This window comes from Loxodonta africana, chromosome 4 (genome assembly GCF_030014295.1).
Source record: "Loxodonta africana isolate mLoxAfr1 chromosome 4, mLoxAfr1.hap2, whole genome shotgun sequence".
NCBI classification, from domain to species: domain Eukaryota; kingdom Metazoa; phylum Chordata; class Mammalia; order Proboscidea; family Elephantidae; genus Loxodonta; species Loxodonta africana.
The window spans coordinates 66459556-66472886 of record NC_087345.1 but is presented as its reverse complement, the minus strand read 5'-3'; the positions used below and the strand labels follow the sequence as shown (position 1 = coordinate 66472886).

The window sequence follows — 13331 nt, the reverse complement described above, 5'->3', positions numbered from 1 at the left end:
TTTTTCCTTCCTGTTACCCAGCACCAAGGGCAAGCAGGCAAATTTGCTTACTGTTACCTTCTCTGAATTTACTGCTCATTCGGCTGTGTTTTACATGTGTAGCCTTTTGGAGTTTTAGCCATATTCCAATTTTTTTGATTACATTTCCCACATTGGAGAGACTCCGAAGTGTAGCCTGTCTTCAATACTTTGTGCAGTTTTCAAAGAGCTACCTTCCACAGCTTCTTTATACCAATTTAGCAAGAAGTTAAAAAATATGTATAGATAGATATAGATACATATTTTATACAGCACTTGAGAGCAATAGAGCCAGTTTGCACATGTAATCTGCCATGTTGACAGAAATGCAAATCTTTGACCTTTTTCAGAGAAATATACATTTTGTTTTTGTTAGGTGTCATCAAGTTGGTTCCTGCTCATAATGACCCTGTGTAGAACAGAATGAGACGCTGCCTGGTCCTGCGCCATGCTTGAGCCCATTATTGCAGCCACTGTGTCAGTCCATCTCGTTAGAGGGTCTTCTTTTACCCTGACCCTGTACTTTACCAAGCATGATGTTGTTCTCTAGGGACTGGTCCCTCTTGGAAACCTGACCAAAGTCCGTGAGATGTTAATCTCGCCATCCTTGCTTCAGAGGAACATTCTGGCTGTACTTCTTCCAAGGCAGATCTGTTCCTTCTGGAAGTCCATAGTATATTCAGTATTCTTCGCCAACACCATAATTCAAAGGCATGAATTCTTCTTCCATCTTCTTTATTCATTGTCCAGCTTTCACATGCATATGAAGCAATTGAAAACACCATGGCTTTGGTCAGACGCACCTTAGTCCTTAAAATGACATCTTTGCTCTTTAACATTTCAAGGAGATCTTTTGCAGCTGATTTGCCCAATGCAATATGTTGTTTGATTTCTTGACTGCTCCTTCCATACGTGTTGATTGTGGATCCAAGTAAAATGTGAAATCCTTGACAACTTCAGTCTTTTCTCCGTTTACCATTTATCATGATGTTGCTTATTGGTCCAGTTGTGAGGATTTTTGTTGTCTTTATGTTGAGGTGTAATCCATACTGAAGACTGTGGTCTTTGATCTTCCTCAGTAAGTGCTTCAAGTCTTCTTTGCTTTCCTCAAATAAGGTTGTGTCGTCTGCGTATCACAGGTTGTTAATGTGTCTTCCTCCAATCCTGATACTGCATTCTTCTTCATGTAGTCCAGCTTCTTGGATTATTTGTTCAGCATACAGATTGAATAAGTATGGTGAAAGGATATAACCCTGACTTACACCTTTCCTGACTTTAAACCATGGAGTATCTCCTTGTTCTGTTCGAACGACTGCCTCTTGGTCTATGTACCTGTTCCTCATGAGCACAATTGAGAGTTCTGGAATTCCCATTCTTTGCAGCGTTATCCGTAATTTGTTATGATCCACACAGTCAAATGCCTTTGCGTAGTCAATGAAACACAGGTAAACATCTTTCTGGTATTCTCTGCTTTCAGCCAGGATCCATCTGACATCAGCAGTGATATCCCTGGTTACACGTCCTCTTCTGAATCCGGCTTGAAGTTCTGGCAGCTCCCTGTCGATGTGCTGCTGCAAGCACTTTCGAATTATCTTCAAGAAAATTCTACTTGTGTGTGATAGTAATGATATTGTTTGATAATTTCCGCGTTCTGCTGGTTACCTTTTAGGTTTTCATTGGCCAGTTTTTTCAGAAGTAGACTACCTGGCCCTTCTTCCTGGTCTCTCTTGGTCTGGAAGTGCAACTGAAACCTGTCCACCAAGGGTGACCCTGCTTGTATCTGAAATATTGGTGGCAAAGCTTCCAGTATCACAGCAACACGTGGTGGAACGTACATTTTAAGTTAGCTTTATGCAAGAAATATGACACAGAAGTCCAGTCAGAATGCCCCCATTTAAAAAACAAACAAAAAATCCTGGCCCTTTTTGGTGAATTTGTGACCTTTTACATGCTTTAAACTAAAATAAAATGTTTAAGGTATTTTTTTTTTTCTTCGAGTAACTTTAGGTCTGTTTTGAATTGGAGAAGATGGGCTCTACTGAATTTCCTTAATTTCTGCATGAATGGAAATGGTAGTACATCCTTTGGTAGGGAGCCCTGGAGGATTCAAACTGCCAACCTTTGGGTATCAGTTGAGCTCTTAACCACTACACCACCAGGGCTTCTATCGTGATGTGCCATTCATACCCCCTTTAATGAAGATGATTTTTAGTAAGTGGGAGGCAACATTATAGGCCATCGTTATCTTACAAATTGAGTGTTTTATAAGAAGTTTGTTAGTGGACTGTCAGGACAGATGTGTGAGGGCACAACAAGCATGCTTTCCTTAATATGGAATATAAAGAAAAACTTGGTTAGGATTCTTAATTTTTTTCTTTTGGAAAAACTGATACCAGTTGCACCTTTGTCATGTAGAAAGGTTTCCCCTTAAACACTGGAGCCTGCTTTTTTTCTTACACCCAGGAAGCTGGGTCCTTTTAGACTACTTGAATCTTCCAAAGTAGCTTCGTAGGTCTAATTTTTCTGTTGAGAGTCGCCTCTAAAAAGATTCCACTTGTGTGTATCTATTGATGATGATATGATTTTTTTCCCCTTCTTTAATCTACTAATGTGAAAAATTACTTTGGTTTTCTTAACGTTAAAACAACCTTTGATTCCTGGTATAACTCCAATAAAATCATGAGGCATTACCCCCTTTATATTTTACTGGGCTCAGTTTGCTAATATTTTAAGAATTTTGCACCAGTATCTATGAAGGCGATCAGCCTGTATTTTTTGTTGTGCTGTGCTGTCCTTTTTTGGTTGTGCTAGTATCAAGGTTATGCTAGTCTGAAAATGAGTCAGAGAGGGAGCCTTCTTTATTCTCTGGAAGAATTTGCGTAAAATTATTTCTTTTTTCCATGTTGACAGAACTCATCTGTGAAGCCATCTGGGCCTAGAGTTTTTTTATGGAAGGATTTTTTTTATTATTATTCTTCATTGAATTTTTTTAAAGATTATAGAACTATTCATATTTTATTTTTCTTCAGTCAGGTTTTGTAGATTAACTTTTTTCTAACAATTTATCCCTTTCATCTAAAATCTCTAATTTGTTGGCATGACGTTCATAATATTATCTTTGAAATACCTAATTTTGAGCAGTTCTTGAAGTATGTTTTGTGGACCTCTGTGGGTCCCTGAGACCAGGGAGTCTGTGAGTTTGTCTTAATCATCTTCTGTAACAGAAATACCACAAGTGGATGGCTTTAACAAAGAGAAATTTATTTTCTCACAGTCCAAATTCAGGGCATCAGCTCCAGGGGAAGGCTTTTTCTCTCTCTCAGCTCTGGCAGAAGTTCCTAGTCATCAGTCTTTCCCTGGACTAGGAGCTTTTCCATGCAGGAACCCCAGGCCCAAAAGATGCACTCTGCTCCTGGCCCTGCTTTGTTGGTGGTATAAGGTTCTTCACTCTCTGCTTGCTTCCCTTTACTTTGATCTCTTGTAAGATAAAAAGTGGGGTAGGCCATACCCCAGGAAAAGTCCTTTACATTGGATCAGGGGTGTGACCTGAGCAAGGGTGTTACATCCCACCCTAATCCTCTTCAGCATAATCTGATCTTGCCTTATTAACCATAGGCAGAGATTAGGCTTTACAACGTCCAGAAAAATTACAGAAATCCTGGTGGCGAAACGGTTAAGAGCTGTGGCTGCTAACTAAAAGGTTGGTAGTTTGAATCCACCAGGCACTCCTTGGAAACTATGGGGCAGTTCTCCTCTGCTCTATAGGGTTGCCGTGAGTTGGAATTGACTCAGCAACAATGGGTCTGGGTTGTTTCTTTTTTTTGTTTAGGAAAATTACATCAACCACAAAATGGAGGACAGCCAGCCACACAATACTGGGAATCAAGGCCCAGCTGAGTTGACACATATTTTGCGGGGGACACAGTTCAGTCCATGACAGAGGTGAAAACTATTTTCATAATAACAGAAATTTTTTTGTCTTTTTCGTTGTGTGGACGCTTGTGATACTTCAGAAACAATGGTGGGTAAAACTGCTAACACTTTAGCACAGATTAAGGCAGTGGTAACAAACTAAACTAGTAGTCATTGTATTCTTCACTACCATGTACAAGTAGGTTAAAAAAAATCCGTTTTCACTTAAGAATGTGCTTCATGAAGCAGTAGAAATTATTAATTTTATTAGATCTTGACCTTGAGGACACATCTTATTAATATTCTGTGTGATGAAATGAGAAGGATACATGAAGCTCTTCTGCTGCACACTGAAGTACCATCGTGGTCTGGAGAAAAAGTGCTCTGTCAGTTGAGTTGTGAGCTGATCTAGCTGCTTTTACCTGTAACACCCTTTCTTTCCTTTTTTTTTCTTGAAGCAACAGAATAGACAAACTACGGTTACTGAAATTTGCATATTTGACATTTGTTTTCTCAAAAATGAACTAAGTCTAACACTTCAGGAAAAATAGCTGTAGTCAGTGATTTAAAAAAATCAAGCTTTCAAGTGAAACTTAGAATGTTGGAAAACTTCTGCCCAACATTGTAAGTTTGACAGCTTCCCACATACTTAAAGGCTTCTCTGGTAAGATGGGTAAAATATATTAGTTGAATGTGATTTTGGGGGAGAGGGAGGGTATAATTGTATTCTGAATCCCCTTAACTTGGTGAAGTAGTATTTCCCAGATGACCAATGCATTATGTCACAAATGGGTAAAAATTTCATTCTAACTGCAAGATAAACCAATGAGTTTTAATTTTAACTGAGTGTGAAAAGTTTATTGATATAGTTTTAGATTCCACGTTGTAACTACCTTTAAGAAATTACAGTTTGTAGAGTTTAGATGTAGTGTTAAAGAAGACTATGAACTATCTGAAATGACTATTAAAATGGTATCTTTTTTAACTATTTATCTATGTGAGACAGATTTTCTTCATGTCCTTTTATACTTTAACCAAAATAACATAACACAGAAGTGGATGTAAGAATCCAGCTGTATTTTATTAAGCCAGACATTGTAAAATAATGTCAATTTCTCATTATTATTTTTTTGAAAATAGTTTTTTTTTTAATAATTACTTTTCTCATAAAAATATTATGCAAACTCCTACTCATGGCAGTGACCTTATGTGCAACAAAATGAAATGTTGCCCGTCCAGTTTCATCCTCATGATCTCTGGCATCTTAAAGTCTGTCATTGTGGCTGTTGTGTCAATCCGTGTCACTGAGAATCTCCCTTGCCTTCACTGGCCCTTTACTTCACCAAACATGTCCTCCTGCAACTGTTGGTCCCTCCTAATATGTCTAAAAGCAAGCAAATCAAACAGTGTTCTGTTGTGATCCATAAGGCTTTCATTGACTAACTTTTGGAAGTAGATCACTAGGCCTTTCTTCCTAGTCTGTGTTAGTCTAGAAGTGCAGCTGAAACTCGTCCATTATAGGTGACCCTGCTGGTATTTGAAATAGTGGTAGCTTAGCTTCCAGCATCCTAGCAGCATGCAAGCCACCACAGTAGGACAAACTAACAGATGGGTCATAGAATAAAGAGTAGACTTTAGTTAATAATAATGTATCCATATTGGTTCATTAATTGTAACAAATGTACCGTACTAATGTAAGATGTTAATAATATGGAAAACTGGATGTGAGGTCTTTGAGAATTCTCTCTACTATTTTATCAGTTTTTCTGTAAATCTAAAATTGTTGTTAAAATAAAGTTTATTTTAAAAAGAAACATTTCTTGAGTTCCTCAAGTATTTTTTGAAACCCCAGAGTCATGTAGTTCCTGGCTTTTACCAGATTCTAGATCATATTTCACTCTTAAATACGTACAAGTCCTGGAGCAACCCAAGGTTTTAAAAATCTAATAAAAAAGTAATTTACTTGAAGATATTGGATAACTGGCTCTTGCATACAGACCCAACATTTATTATGCTGCATTTGTGCCAGCTGAAGGCCCACTCACAAATGGTAGAAAGTTCTGTTTTATTATAGTCTGAAGTCTTTTTAGCATTATTTTTAATTTTTTATCTTCAAATTAACTAAAATCTTTGCAAAAATACTTATATACCTCAGAAGAAGTACAGCTAGAATGCTGTACTTCTTCTTCTGATGAGACTTCATCTCACATACTTTGGACACGTTACCAGGAGGAACCAGTCCCTGGAGAAGGACATTATGCTTGGTAGAGTAGAGGATCAGCGAAAAAGAGGAAAACCCTCAACGAGATGGGTTGAGACAGTGGCTGCAACAGTGGGCTCAAGCATGACAATTGTGAGGATGATGCAGGACTGGGCAGTCTTTCATTCTGTTGGACATAGGGTTGCTATGAGTAGAAACCCACTCGACAGCACCTAACAGCAACTCTGTAATTTGTTATTTTATTTTATTTTAAAGTGTGTGTTTGTGTGTGTAGCCTACCCTGTAAAATAAAGAATATAGCTTTAGTATTATTAAATTATTCTATATTCTGATATAGTTACTAGTACAAAAATAACACTGTCATTAATTCAGGTGGGGGTGGCTTTGATTTAAATCATGCGACTTTTTTTCTATAAAAAGTCCATTCTTATTACTTGATGTGTTAACACATTTTTAATAATTTAAAGTTTCAAAGGTTTCAAAGAAATAATTTATTTCTCTATTTTTCTGAATAATTTTGCTTCAGACACTTGAATGAAGATTTGGTTATCTTCTTACAACTAAAGCATGTCAGTCACTAAGGCCATGTTTTATGGAAACAGCATTCCTTGCATCCAAACCCAGATATTTTCCTTGGTTGAAAGGAGTGTGTTCTGGATATTTTCCTTTACTAATAGGCATACTTAGTTTTAACAGAATAAGGATATTAGTTTGTAACATGTTAATTAAAAAGTGAAAACGTGCATGCTAGTAAACTCAATTCTAAATACTTTCAGCCATATCAATAAGATTTAAAGTCTTTATGTTGGCTTTACTTTCGGTTTATTTATAGATTAAAGAAGAAAAAGGTGAGCTTTTTTATTCTTTGAATTTTCAAACAAATTTTTTAGTGAATTAGTACAAATAAATAAAATATTTGAAGAAACTAATACTGCTAAAAGCTAAACCATCATTTCAATAGCCTGTGATGTTTCCAAGGTCCTGTTTTCCATCTGTCTATAGGTTTGGCTTTATTCCTCTTTTAGCTGAAATATATACTTTCAGTAGAACTTTTAGGTGTTCATGTTGAAATTGCCTATGGCAAGTAATTCAAGTGATATTCAAAATAAATGCTAGTTAATATTAGGTACCTTTGAACATTAAAAATTAAAAGAGCTTAAGTAGAGCTTTATGATCAGAAACCCCACATAGATAGTTGTCTCAATCCTAGAGTCCGTTCACCTTCACCCAGGCCTTCGGGAACTTCAAGGAGTAATCTAGCTTGGATGAAGTAATATAACTTGGATAACAACTTTTAGGCAATGAGTTACCAACATAGTTTCTTCAGGTATGGTATCTGCTATAATAACTGCATTGCAAATGATAGTCTTTGGATCTATGTAGTGTGAAAAGGAGGACATCTGGTGATGCTTAAGTCTTAATGAGTGTACTTGCTCATTTCGATAACAACACGATAGCTTTGCTTCTAAGGGAATTTTAAAGCATTTCTCATGAAATAGCTGTCAGTGTATAGACTAACTGATAATTTTGAGCTCCATGTTTTAAACTCATTTTCATAAATAACTAGTAAAAACTTTTGTTAGTTACTAAGAATGAAAGATTCTTTGGTTGTAGTTTTATTGTTGTTTTCATGTTACAGAAATTCAGGGGCAAAATTTATAGTATGTTACTATTTTAAAACAATATCCAGTACTGGACTATTTATTCATCCAGCTAAAACTTACTGAGTATTTAATATGTGTCCAGCACTCTCTAGACACTGGAGAAAATGCAGTGAACAAAACAAAACCTCTGCCTCTATGGAGTTTACATTTTGTGGTGGTGGTGGTAGTAGGGTGGAGAGTCAAGGAATCAAAAAATAGAGAAGTCAATATATAGTTTGTCAGTTGGTGATAATTCATTTGGAAAACAATGTAATATAGCAGGGTAAGAGAAAAAGGGAGCCCTGGTGGCAAGGTGGTTAAGAGTTCGGGCTACTCACCACAAGGTCAGCAGTTTGAATCCACCAGCTGCTCCTTGGAATCCCTGTGGGGCAGTTCTGCTCTGTCCTATAGCGTTGCTATTAGCTGGAATCCACTCAGTGGCACCCAACAACAACAACAAGAGGAAAAGAGAGTACCATTGCAAGATAAATGGGTGTACCTATTTTATGTAGGGTGCTCAGCGAAATCCTCTAATAAATTGATTTCTGAAAAAAGACCTGAAGGAAGTGAGAACAGAGACCAGCTAGAAGGCTATTGCAAAAATTCAGATAAGAAATTATGGTAGCTACAGGGTCACTATGAGTCAAAATCGACTCCACAGCAGTGGGTTTGGTTTTTAGTTTTGGACCAGAGGAATAATGGTGAAGATGTTAAGCAGCGGTTCAACTTCAGATATATATTGTACTTTGGATGAAGGTTTACAGGAGAAAATTAGTTTCTCATTAAACAATTACTACACATATTGTTTTATGACAGTAGTTGCCGAGACATGTCAGCACTCTTCTCAATTCCCCATTACCAGCTTTCCTGTCCCCTCCTGCCTTCTCCTCCTTGCCCCTGGCCTGGTATGCCCATTTAATCTCGTTTTGTTTTATGGGCCTGTCTAGTCTTTGACTGAAGGGTGAGCCTCAGGAGTGACTTCATTACTAAGCTATAAGGGTGTCCAGGGGCCATACTCTCCCGGTTTCTCTAGTCTCTGTCAGACCAGTAATTCTGGTCTTTTGTGTGTGTGTGTGTGTGAGTTAAAATTTTGTTCTACATTTTTCTCCAGCTCTGTCCAGGACCCTTTATTGTGATCCCTGTCAGAGCAGTCGGTGTTGGTAGCTAGACACCATCTGGTTGTACTGGAATCAGTTTGGCGGAGGCTGTTGTAGTTGTGGTCCATTTGTCAACTTTGGATATATTTAATGATAGATCTGAAAGAATTGATAAATTGGGTATGGGATATGAGAGAGCGAGGCTTTAAAAATGATCACAAGATTTTTGAGTATTTTTCTTAGTAAAATTTACAAATGATTTTTCCTTTCAATGATTTTTAGGTTGGTAATTTCTATTTTTCATTCTTAAGGAGGAATTTAGTTGTTTTGTCAAAGAAGTGTGAAAGTTGATCATGTATGTCTCTTTTCTTGTTATTGTCTCCAGGAGTTCTAGTGCAAGATATAATTACCATATGGAAAACATCCATAGCAACTTTATCAGTCAGAATTCCGGCAGGAAACAGAATGCTGAAAAGTGTAATAGTAAAGAATTTAATGAAGGGATAACTCACAGTGTGTGGACAGGTTAAAGGAAACCAGCAAGTGATGGTGACCAGGCTAGCTAGCAATAGCAGGAAGCTATTACCAACTCTGGGGGCAATGGTGGTTCAGTTGGTAGAATTTTCGCCTTCCGTATGGGAGACCTGAGTTCAGTTCCTGGCCATTACACCTCATGCACAGCACCCACCTGTTTGTCACTGGAGGCTTGCCCGTTGCTATGATGCTGAACAGCTTTCAGTGGAGCTTCTAGACTAAGCTGGACTAGGAAGAAATGCCTGGCAATCTACTTCTGAAAGTCAGCCAATGAAGATTAGACCTAGGGGTGGTAATGTTTTTAGCTGCCCATTGAGTTGCCCACCCCCACCCCTGACTCATGGTGACCCCATGCACAACCAAACAGAACACTGCCTGGTCCTGTGCCTTCCTCATGATTGGTTGTGGATTGGATCCTTGTGATCTAACGGGCAAGAGGGGGAGGAATGGTTACGTGAACCCAGCAAGAGCTGTAGATATAGAAGAGGGCTGCCTGACAGGAGCCATCAGTAGCGGAACCTTAGTAAGGAATGGAGACACAGCAAACCTGGAGCTTGGTTTGGGGGAGCCAGGTATTTCCCTTCTCCCGTTTCTGGTCTCTGACCAGTGTTCCATGCAGGTTAGGCTCCCAGGGCACAGAACAGGGTAAAGAAAGTTACAGAGTAGCTCTGGAAGGGCAAATGGAGACTATCCAGCATTGCAAATAACTTTTTTAATTAACTCTGCCTTTAAAAAAGTGATGTGCCTGAACTTTTAAGAAAAGAAAGAAACAATTTTTTAGCAGTAGAGAGTTATAAAAACTCAGTTGGGTAGATTTTAATGACATTGAACTGAGTTATAGCTAAAAATCAACTACAAAATTTTGTGAAGACTTTAAAGTTTTTATATTAATTGTTAAAAATGCCTTTATCTTTTTATGTGTTTTACTTAGAATTAATTGACTGTAATTTTTATTTCTAAGTATTTAAAGCTCTTTTGCTGTGCCTTTTCCCTTGATTCTTTTAATGCAAAGTATCTCATATTTAGTTTAGTCCTTGCAGTTTATATCAGTTGAAAGAAAGCTCAAATTATTCCATCCAGCTTCTTAACCAATAGTGGATTTGACTGAAACATGGCCTGTGATTAGAAATACAACATTTATAGAGAACTCAGTTCTTTGTTAGATGGATGTGAGTTCTTATATTGAGCTAAAAAAAAATTTTTTTTTGGTTGTCCCCTGATTTATGGTGATCCTGTGCACAGTGGAACAAAACACTGCCCAGTCCTAAGCCATCCCTGTGATCAGTTGCAGATGGACCATTGTGATCCATATGGTTTTCTTTGGCTGATTTTCTCAAGGAGATTGCCAGGTCTTTCTTCCTAGCCTATGTTAGTTTGAGAACTCCACCGAAACCTGCTCAGCATCATAGCAGTGTGCAAGCCTCCACTGTCAGATGGGTGGTGGCTGCACGTGAGGATAGTAGGTGCTTATTAAACCCCTGAAAGCATGAATAAGCTGCGTGTTCTAATTTGTGATGCAACAGTTTCTATGTTTTATCAGGATTTATAAATTTTTAATATAACAAAGGAAGTTATATAAAATACTTGATTCAGTCTCCCACTTATTGATTCTTGAAATCTATAATTCTACCTTAGGGATGCAAATCACACACTTTTGGAGTTGTAGATGCATCTTCGTTGTGGTGGTAGAAAGTTAGAACTCATACCACACAAGGGGCTTTCAGTTCTGACCCCAATTCTGTAATCGATGGCCACTGTTTGACCTCAGTAAGAGCTGCATCCTCAATCGCAGAGAACATTTTGTCCCTGAGCTTGCATTTGAGTACCCCAGGGCCAGTTTGAGTTTGAAAGTGATCTTTTTAGTTCTGTTTACTTAACTTTTTCCCATCTTCATGTTTTCTGATGAAACTATGCATGTTAGCTTTAATGCCTAAGTGTTAAGCTAAAGTTTTATTCCCATAGACTTCTGACTTCTGTGGCTTGGTTCAACTTCTGAATAAGTCAAGTTTGTTATTTTGTGACAGAGAAGTTTGAAGACAGCTGTCTCTGCTGTAGTCTTCCATACTGCAAATATTCTTTTGTCTAGACTAAATGTTCCTAGTTTCTGCGTTCTTACGTTTTTCATTTGACACTGTTCTTCTGTCCCCTCTCATCTCAACTCATTCTCTCCCCCAGGCTTCTGTGATACCATACCATTGGGGTTTTTTGTGAGCTTCTTGAACAGCGCCTGTCTGATCTCCTTTGTAGACTTTCCTAATTGTGCATTTCCCTTAAATGTTGGCGTTTCTGAGTTTCTGTAGGTCTTTTCTTCTCACTGGGCAGTCTCATCTTGTCTCATTTCTTGGATTTCCGTTTGTAAGCTGGTGACTTCCAGATACATACCTCCAACCCGGATCTTTCTTCCGACTTTATACCTGTCCTTCTGCTTCTCTATTGAGCATCTCCGTTTGGATATCTCACAGGCATCACAGTACGTTCAAAACTGAGTTTATCTACTTGTCTAAACCTTGTCTCCCACCTGAGATTTCCTACCTCAATAAATGTACTGTCACCTAAGCAATAAATATGGGTATTCTCCTTGACTTCTGATTTCCTTCCTAGTTTAATCAGTTATCAGGTGTTTCTGATGCTAGCTTCTAAGTATTACTCTAATACGTTCTCTCTTCTTCATTGCTTACTATTGTAATTCAGACCCACATTGTTATCACTGCAACAACCTCCTAACCTGTGGTAACCTTATGAGGTAGGTAATGGTAGTGTGGTAGTGTTTTTAACTTGTGAGGAAATTTATGGAAATTGTGGAGCCCAGATGGCACAGTGGTTAAGAGCTCGGCTGCTAACGAAAATGTTGGGAGTTTGAATCCGCCAGCTGCTCCCTGGAAGCCCTGTGGGGCAGTTCTACTCTGTCGTATGAGTTTGTTCTGAGTCGAAATCCCCTCGATGGCGATGGGTGTGAGGAAATTTAGGTTCAGAAATGTTAAGAACTTTAATCTCTCCAGCCTCAATGACTGTGATATTTTCACTGTATCATGCCACCTTGCTGCTATTATTGGAGATTGATATTGTCTTCTACTGGAGGAACTTAGAACACTAAAAGCAAAGCCTTTTATCTTAGATTTTAATGTGATGTTTTAAAGATGTTTAAGTAACAGCGGTATTGTAGGCCATTTATCAATTATATGAGAATTAAAATTCTGCCTGAGCTATATTCCACTTCTTTTTAGTACCTCTGTTTAGTTTCAGAGAATCCAGATTTACAATTTGCATGTGGAAAATTTAAGAATTTAGGGCAGAGAGAAAAGTGCTTTGACATGAGTATTATATATGCATAATCATATGAAACTAATATTCTTTTAGCTAACTATTGGGTTAATTAAGTTAGAAAATTTCTAAAGAAGACTTAAAGTAAGTAGCCTTTCAACAGAACTAGTGAAAAAGCCTTTTGAAAGTGGGAAATCCTTACTATTTTCTGTAGAGATTTGTTTTCTCCACATTTGTTTTAAAAGGAAATGTTCTTACAGTTGCTTTCAAATGATATTATCAGTTGTGCTCTGAGAGACTAGCCCCCATGACCTTAGCAGTACTTACAAATATGGCACTCTAGAGTTCTGTCATCTCTGATGATTGATATCTCGAGTTTGAGATCAAACTAAATCTGAAGAAAAACAAACCATGAAACCTTGAGAGGAAAAGTACACGTTGTCTTAGTTAAGGCATTAGACAGGGAAACTGAAAATTCTACCTTTGATTTCCTGTAAAGTTTTGATTACTTCCTTTACCTTCATTTCCCCATTTGAAAAATGGAGAAAATAGTTTCCAGCGGTCTGTATTACTGAATTTTTCTTGACACCAGTATTTTTTACCAGTATTTATCAAGTCCTCTTAAGAACATTGGGGCTTGGATGG

General features: G+C 37.8%; 1 protein-coding gene across 5 annotated transcripts in view; it reads left to right on the top strand.

Moving 5' to 3' along the window:
* The window catches only part of FRS2 (fibroblast growth factor receptor substrate 2), a 119253-nt gene that overhangs the window by 74158 nt on the left and 31764 nt on the right, over nucleotides 1-13331 (top strand). The window contains exon 3 of one of the 5 annotated variants that reach the window (XM_064283891.1): nucleotides 3848-3960. The exons of the other annotated variants lie outside the window; for them this stretch is intronic. The gene's annotated coding sequence lies outside the window, so the exon portion shown is untranslated. The remainder of the gene's footprint in view (nucleotides 1-3847; nucleotides 3961-13331) is intronic. 5 annotated transcript variants of the gene reach the window in all.